We start from the raw sequence: 6,477 nt of genomic DNA, 5'->3' as shown, positions 1-6,477 counted from the left end.
TAGATTGCCCAGGTACACATGCTTCTCTCATTTTTAATCACGTTTTTGTACTGCTTCCCTTCCACTCCCATTTCCCCCATAATACACTCTGTAACAAGCCAGGCCTGCATGCTTCAAATATATATTTAAATACAGTGGAAATTCACCCTGTATTGATTCTGCAGTGTAGCTGCAGTGGCAGAGATGTGCTATTGATTCTTTTTTGAGGGTTGTTTATGCAGAGATTAGAAATGCACTAGTGTAGCTTGTACATTTTAAAATGATGGCAGAGTAAAATCTTTACTTTCTCCCCTCCCCACTCCCCCATGTATACTAAGTGTTGCTTCTGACATTTGTCTGCTTGGTGCTTCTTTCTCTTTTACAGATGGAAGCTTTAAATTCTGGGCAAGTAATTCCCCTAGAACAGTCCATAGATTTACAAAGACATTTATCATGCACAAAATAGTGACATTTCAAGCCTCACTTGGCAAATGATAATATGGACAATGTGCTCTTTTGAGGTATCAAACACGATTTTACTATGCATTAATGCTTGCTGGGGCTCATAGCAGCTAGTGCTGCCTCTGAGGAGTCCATAGACCCATGGGTATAGAGATTATTGTAGGCGTTAGAATTGGTTCATTAACAGCTTGATCATGAAAAGGAGCTCTCCCACTGTTTATTTTTGTTGACTCTTGGGAAGGAGCGGTGCTGAACTAGCCTTTTCAGAATCCTTCAGTTTCATTGGCTGCCTGTTCTTCCTCTCTTGTTTCTGGCTGCGAGTGATAGTGTGGATGGCCAGTCAAAATGCAGAATATTGACAAAGCTCCGGTCTCGGCAGGATCTGCCCCGCTGTCTGAGTCAATGGCAAGCCTGCTCCATACTATATTTGTAGGGTGTTTTGATTAGGGGTGGAGGAAGGGCAGTTCAGGTGGGGTCCCTTATATATAATGCTGAGGTCTCAAATCTTTTCTCTCTTGAAAGCTCTCCCTATCCTCCCATCTGGATACCAATGTCAGACGGGGGTTTGCAATATAAGGTTCCCTGCAAACCTACACAGGAGCCTTTGCATGCAGCTCAGAATCCCTCTGTAGCTTGAGCCTTAATTTCAAGATCAGCCTTGCTGCCTTAGATGTGCCTGATGCTTTACAGAAAGATCGAGATTTCCCCACCTGGAAGAACTTAAAAGTTGCAAAGAGAATGAGTAACAAAACTGAGAGGTAGGAGGGGCCAATCTGATTAGAGGCTCACTGCTGAGGCTTAAGGCATGTGTCTAGTGCGTGATGAAGGGTAGTGTAGTTAAAATGTTTGTTTTTCTAAAAATGTATAAAAGTGAAATATGCAACGCAGGCTGTGTTACCGGGGAGCAAAAGGTGGCTTGCAATGCAAATCCTTTTCTTTTTACTCTACTGAAGGGAGTTCCCAAGAAAATTAAAATTCCATCTCTGGAAATTTCAGTCCCAAAGGTGAAATTTTCAGAATGGGGTGTGTGTGAAATGAGGATTGGGTTAAAATGAAAGCTTCCCTGTAAGCATCCCTCCAGATTTTGAACTTGGGCAAGCTGTAGCACTAGTGCTGTAGCACAGAGAGCGCCCCAGTGGTTTGTAGCACTCGTCTGTTTGAGAGCTGAGTAGATTACCCAGGCGCTGTGGGCATTAGAAACACCATAGCAAAAAGGAGTGAGGGCTGGGAACGTTACTCCACAGTATTTCCATGGGGTACCAGCCAATTTACATTAGTGCCAGAAGAATTAGTCCCTGTGAGCCCAAGATGTTGTACTGGGGCTCTGTTGCTTCTGCAGCAGAAGCAATTCAATGCCTCAGAAGCATTATTATTCTTTGTTGTATTAGCACCAAGGAGCCTTAGACAGGCATGGCTGCCACCTGTCTCACGTGCTAGCCTGCTAGTGCTGCCTGTTGAGAGAGAGAAGAGAGCACGTTCTGTTCCCATCGTGGGGTGAGTAGTGCTTGGATTGCAGTGACTGGAGGGGAGGATGATCCCTCAGTAATGGAGGGATGGAAGAGTTATTGCTCAGACTTCGTGACCTCACCAGACAGTTAAAAATAGAATGTGGAGCAAAGCAGGGAGGTTACAAAAGTGAGGGGCTCTGTCACTTGGCCTAAAGAAAATCTCCTTTAGCCAACAGTAGTAATAGGTCCCATATCTGCTCTATGGACCAACCACAAGGGGGGGCAACATTACTCAGACACATAAAGCAAGTCAATCATGCTAAACCTGCAGTCAGCGCAAGCCTAAACTTGGGACTGTAGCACTGTATTGACTCAGCAACTCATGGGCCAGCCTCGCATTCTCCTCACCCTGTCCTGGGAAGAAGAAAATAATCACCAGACCAGATGAAGGCCCTATATTGGGCAGTGGCACCGAAGCAGGAGCTAACTCATATCCTGATTTAACTCCCTTCTACTCCAACAGCTAAGGCCCTGAATGCTGGGCTATTTATAGCAATCTACCCTCAGGTTAAACCTAATACCCTCTCAATGGGGAAAAATGGATGAAAACAAGGGCCCAGTTGTGCTCCCTTTGAAGTCAATAGGAGTTTTGCTTTTGACTTTGGGCCTCATGTCTGTGGGATGCTTGACTGGGAATGGTGGAGTGGGAGCAAAGAGACATTCCCATTATGTACATGCTGAGATCTCCGTTTCCCCCTACTGAACGTTTCCCCCCACGCTTTCCTTGGGGATACCAGTGGCTGAACTGGGACCAGCCTTGGGTTGTAATAGGGAGCCAAAGGTAAATGAAGTTCCTGGCTAACATCAAGATAGTGGCCTTTACACGCAACTCTAGGTCAGAATCCTAGAGGCAAGTGCTTTAATCCTAAAACTGGCATCAGATCTGTGGCTGGGATCCTTGCAGTGCAGGATTCTGCTGCCTTTTAGAATATGTGGTGGCCTCAACTATTCAACCTGCTAGAAATTAGGGCATTTAATATCTGATGAGAACTCTGTGGTGGGACTACACTCTGCCATGCAGGAGTGTGGACTCAATGCTCCCCTAAGTCTTCTCCATCTCTTTACTGAAATCCTAAAACCTCATGTTAGAAGCACTTGAGTTTTACATTTTTGGAGCTGGGGTGAAATTTTCCCCTTTAGCCACATGGTGGCACTGGCTGCACGTGTGAATTAGGACAAGCCTATAGACAGGAGGCACATTTCAGTGCAGGAATTTGTTTAAAAAACCAAAACTCTGTCATTTTCAATGGGGGTTTTAAACTGGAGATTAGAATCACCTCCATTTGTTACTATGGAAACACCCAAGAGAAAGAAAACTACCTTATTATTATTCACACTGATGAAATCTCCTCGGGTGTGCTCGGTGCTGTGTTCCTGTTACTGGTATTGGTGGAACTGGGGTGAAGGGGCTGCCTCTCTGCTGGAAAGTCACCCCTTTGAGCGTTGATAGTCTCTGGGCCCAGCTGTGTGTGATATGATCCCTTGGTGCAAGCGCTTTGTTCTCATTTATCTCAGTCCTCTCCTTTTTGGAGGATATACAGATTCACTGGACTGCAGACAGCCTCTGTTCACAGAGCCACTCTTCTGATGCAAAATCATCTGCGGGAGCAGCCTGGCTTTGAGTCACTTCTATGCCAAGGCTGATGATAGATTGTTTTTGCAGAGTTGCAGTGTTGGTGAAATAAGCAAGATGCCTGCTATCTGGGGCTAGAACCTGCCCAGCTGTGGGGGAGGGGAGAGGGAGGATCTGATGTGCTAAAGGGCTTTCTCCTTTTGTTGGTGTCCTTTAGGTGTTCAGCCTGTCTATTTATCCCTCAACTTTTTCTTCCTTCGCTCCAACCTCCCTGCCAATGATTCCCAAATCTATCTTTCCACCCTTGACCTCTCCTACATCCCTGGCTCTTTCTGCCCTCTCCTCCTGAATGACAGACCTCCTTCAGCTCAACATTTCCAACCCTGAACTACCTCTCCTTTCCTGTAGTCCTCCTCCGTTTCCTCTTTTTTCATCACTGTTTAGAAGTCCATTTTCCTTCTCACCTCAGTTTTAGGGTCCTGTTTGACTCTTCTTTCCCCGCATATTCAGCGTCTCACTAAACCCTGCTGCCTTTTTCCTCTCTTAGACCTGGCTGGTAAGCAATTTTTTTTCTAGTGAAAAAATGGACAAATTTTTAAAAATGTCATTTTAAAAAAACTTTTCTTAAATGTCAAACACCTGAAATTTGGAGGTGCTTTGAAACCCTTGAATGAAAGATGCCATATAGAAGGGCTAAGGTTTATGATGATGATAGTGCTGCCCCACTTCATTTAGGGGGATTTGATCAGTGCCATTGGGTCAGTTTGTCCCTTCTTTACATGGGACTCCTCTTATAAGAGGGCTTTGGGTGGAGCAGTGTCTCGTGGGGGGAACCCATGGAGTTTTCAGTACCCAGTGTGGGTTTTTTCCACCCAGGGGACGGTCTGGCTGTTCCCTTTAATTTACATTTAAATCTGTGTAGATCAAACGCTGATGACTTATGTTTAGCTGAGGGGCATGTGGAGATTGTATCTTAGGTGAGTTTTGAACTTCTACCATTCATTTGCCGACTTCCCTCCTGGTCTGCTCTGCAGATCACATCCCACCAGGCATACAGCTGGGCAGGTTCATGCCCCAGGCGAAACAGACAATGAAATCCTGGCTTTTTTATGAGGCTTATTCATCTGTGATGCAGCCCCCATCGGAGGACAGAGCTGAAAAAGGGCCTGGTGCAGATCTCACTCATCAGAGATTGAACACCAGGCAGGATTCTGTGCCTCTGTGTGAGCAGCACATGGAGCCTGTTGCTAGACTTGTGAGGAAGATGACAGTCACCACTGTAGCCCTTGGGCTGGACCTAAGGACTAGTTTTGCTGTAATGAATGAAAATAAACAATTCTCTCAGTTGGATGTGCAGGCTCCCAGGCAGTGTGAAACTGGAGGACAGTTGGAATCCCAGAGGGAGCAGGATCTGGGGACAGTCAACTTTGCTGCTCTGACTGAAAACCTCTTTGAGGCAAATCCCATTGTGGAGGAAATGCTGCAAAACAAATCCTTCCTGGTCTTCTCTGACTACTGCTGTTTTAATCAGGAGCAGGCGTGGGAAAATTCTTCCCTTTGCAAGCCCTACATACAAGCACTATCCAGACTTCAGAGCCGGCACTCACACTGCCATCAAAGAGAAGGAGTGCAAGAACCCGGTGATCTTACGGCACTACTGGCCCTCCCTCTGTTGTCTGGTCCTGAGAAGGAAGGGTTAAAGTTTGCCAAACAACTTGGCTGCATTACTGTGGACCTAATGAGTGAGACCTTGTCTTCATTTCTAAAAAATGTGCGTGTTTTACCTCCTGGAAACTAATGTGCATTAGCTATCCTGAGGTAAAATGCCATGAAGACAAGGCACTTGAGTTTTACCATGAAGTCAACCCCAAGCAGGGGTATAGGGCTGACCTCAGTGAGTTTGCCTCATGATAAAATGGAAGTGCCTTGCTTTTACCTCAGAATAGCTCATGTGTGTTTGCCTGAGGTAAAAAAAAATACCATTTTGGCAGTGAAGACAAGGGCTGAGAGTCCCATTCCACCCCATTTTCTTTCCAAATGCCATTCAAGGAAGTATCTTAATTTGCAAACAGCTCCATTTGTATCCCCTCAAATGCCCTAGGAGTGTTCCACTACTTGGGCCTGGTCCTGCTTTTATTGCATCAAAGAAAATTTTGCCATTCAGTGGGAGCAGGATCATGCTGTGTGTGGGTGGAGAATGAATTTGTGTGTGCATTAGCTAAAATTTGCAAAGCTGGGTACATATTAGAGGTGACCAGGAAGGGACTCCTTAAAAAGGCAGGTTTGTCCTTTTTCTGCCTTTTTTTTTTTTTATGGCGGACAAGGAAGGCCATAAAAGTAATTATTTTTAAAAACTATTAATAAACCCTGCTTTTGTTTTGTTTTTGGTCTTATTTTTTTAACCTTGAAAACCACAGGAATGTCAAGTGTAGTCTTCTCTGGCTTTGCTAGAAGAAATCTTGAGGTGATCAGAGTGTGCATAGTGCAAACTCTTGCCCCTCCACTGAAGGGAGAGTGATGTTGGACCTTTAACAGAAACATCTTCTCTCTTAAATAATCATTAGTGAGTGGAGTCCAATGGGTGTTTAACAAAACAGATAGCAGAATTTAAAATGCCCATCTTCCCCTCTGGTGGTCAGTTTTCAATCTCTTGACTTTTGATATCATTTCACTAATTCTCCAGTAACTATAGAATCTTCCCCTATGACCTGAAGTAAAAAAGAAATCTATGTACATGTAACTCTTATGTTAAACATCTCACCCATATGGATTTTGTTAATCTTTAATAAAAGTTAGTGACTTAAAACAAAGCAAAAACCAACTTTCAGGACTTTCTTATGCACTATAAAGAACCAAACAAGGGTATGTCCCCTTTTTTGCCCCCATTGAGGATTATGTTGAAAGTACAGCATCTCCATTTTTGTTTAGGCATCTGAATAAAAGTGGCCTGATTTT

Source organism: Lepidochelys olivacea (genome assembly GCF_965140295.1).
Source record: "Lepidochelys olivacea isolate rLepOli2 genome assembly, chromosome: 3".
Taxonomy (NCBI): Eukaryota; Metazoa; Chordata; order Testudines; family Cheloniidae; genus Lepidochelys; species Lepidochelys olivacea.
The sequence above is the reverse complement of the archived record's forward strand: the minus strand, read 5'-3'. Positions refer to the sequence as shown.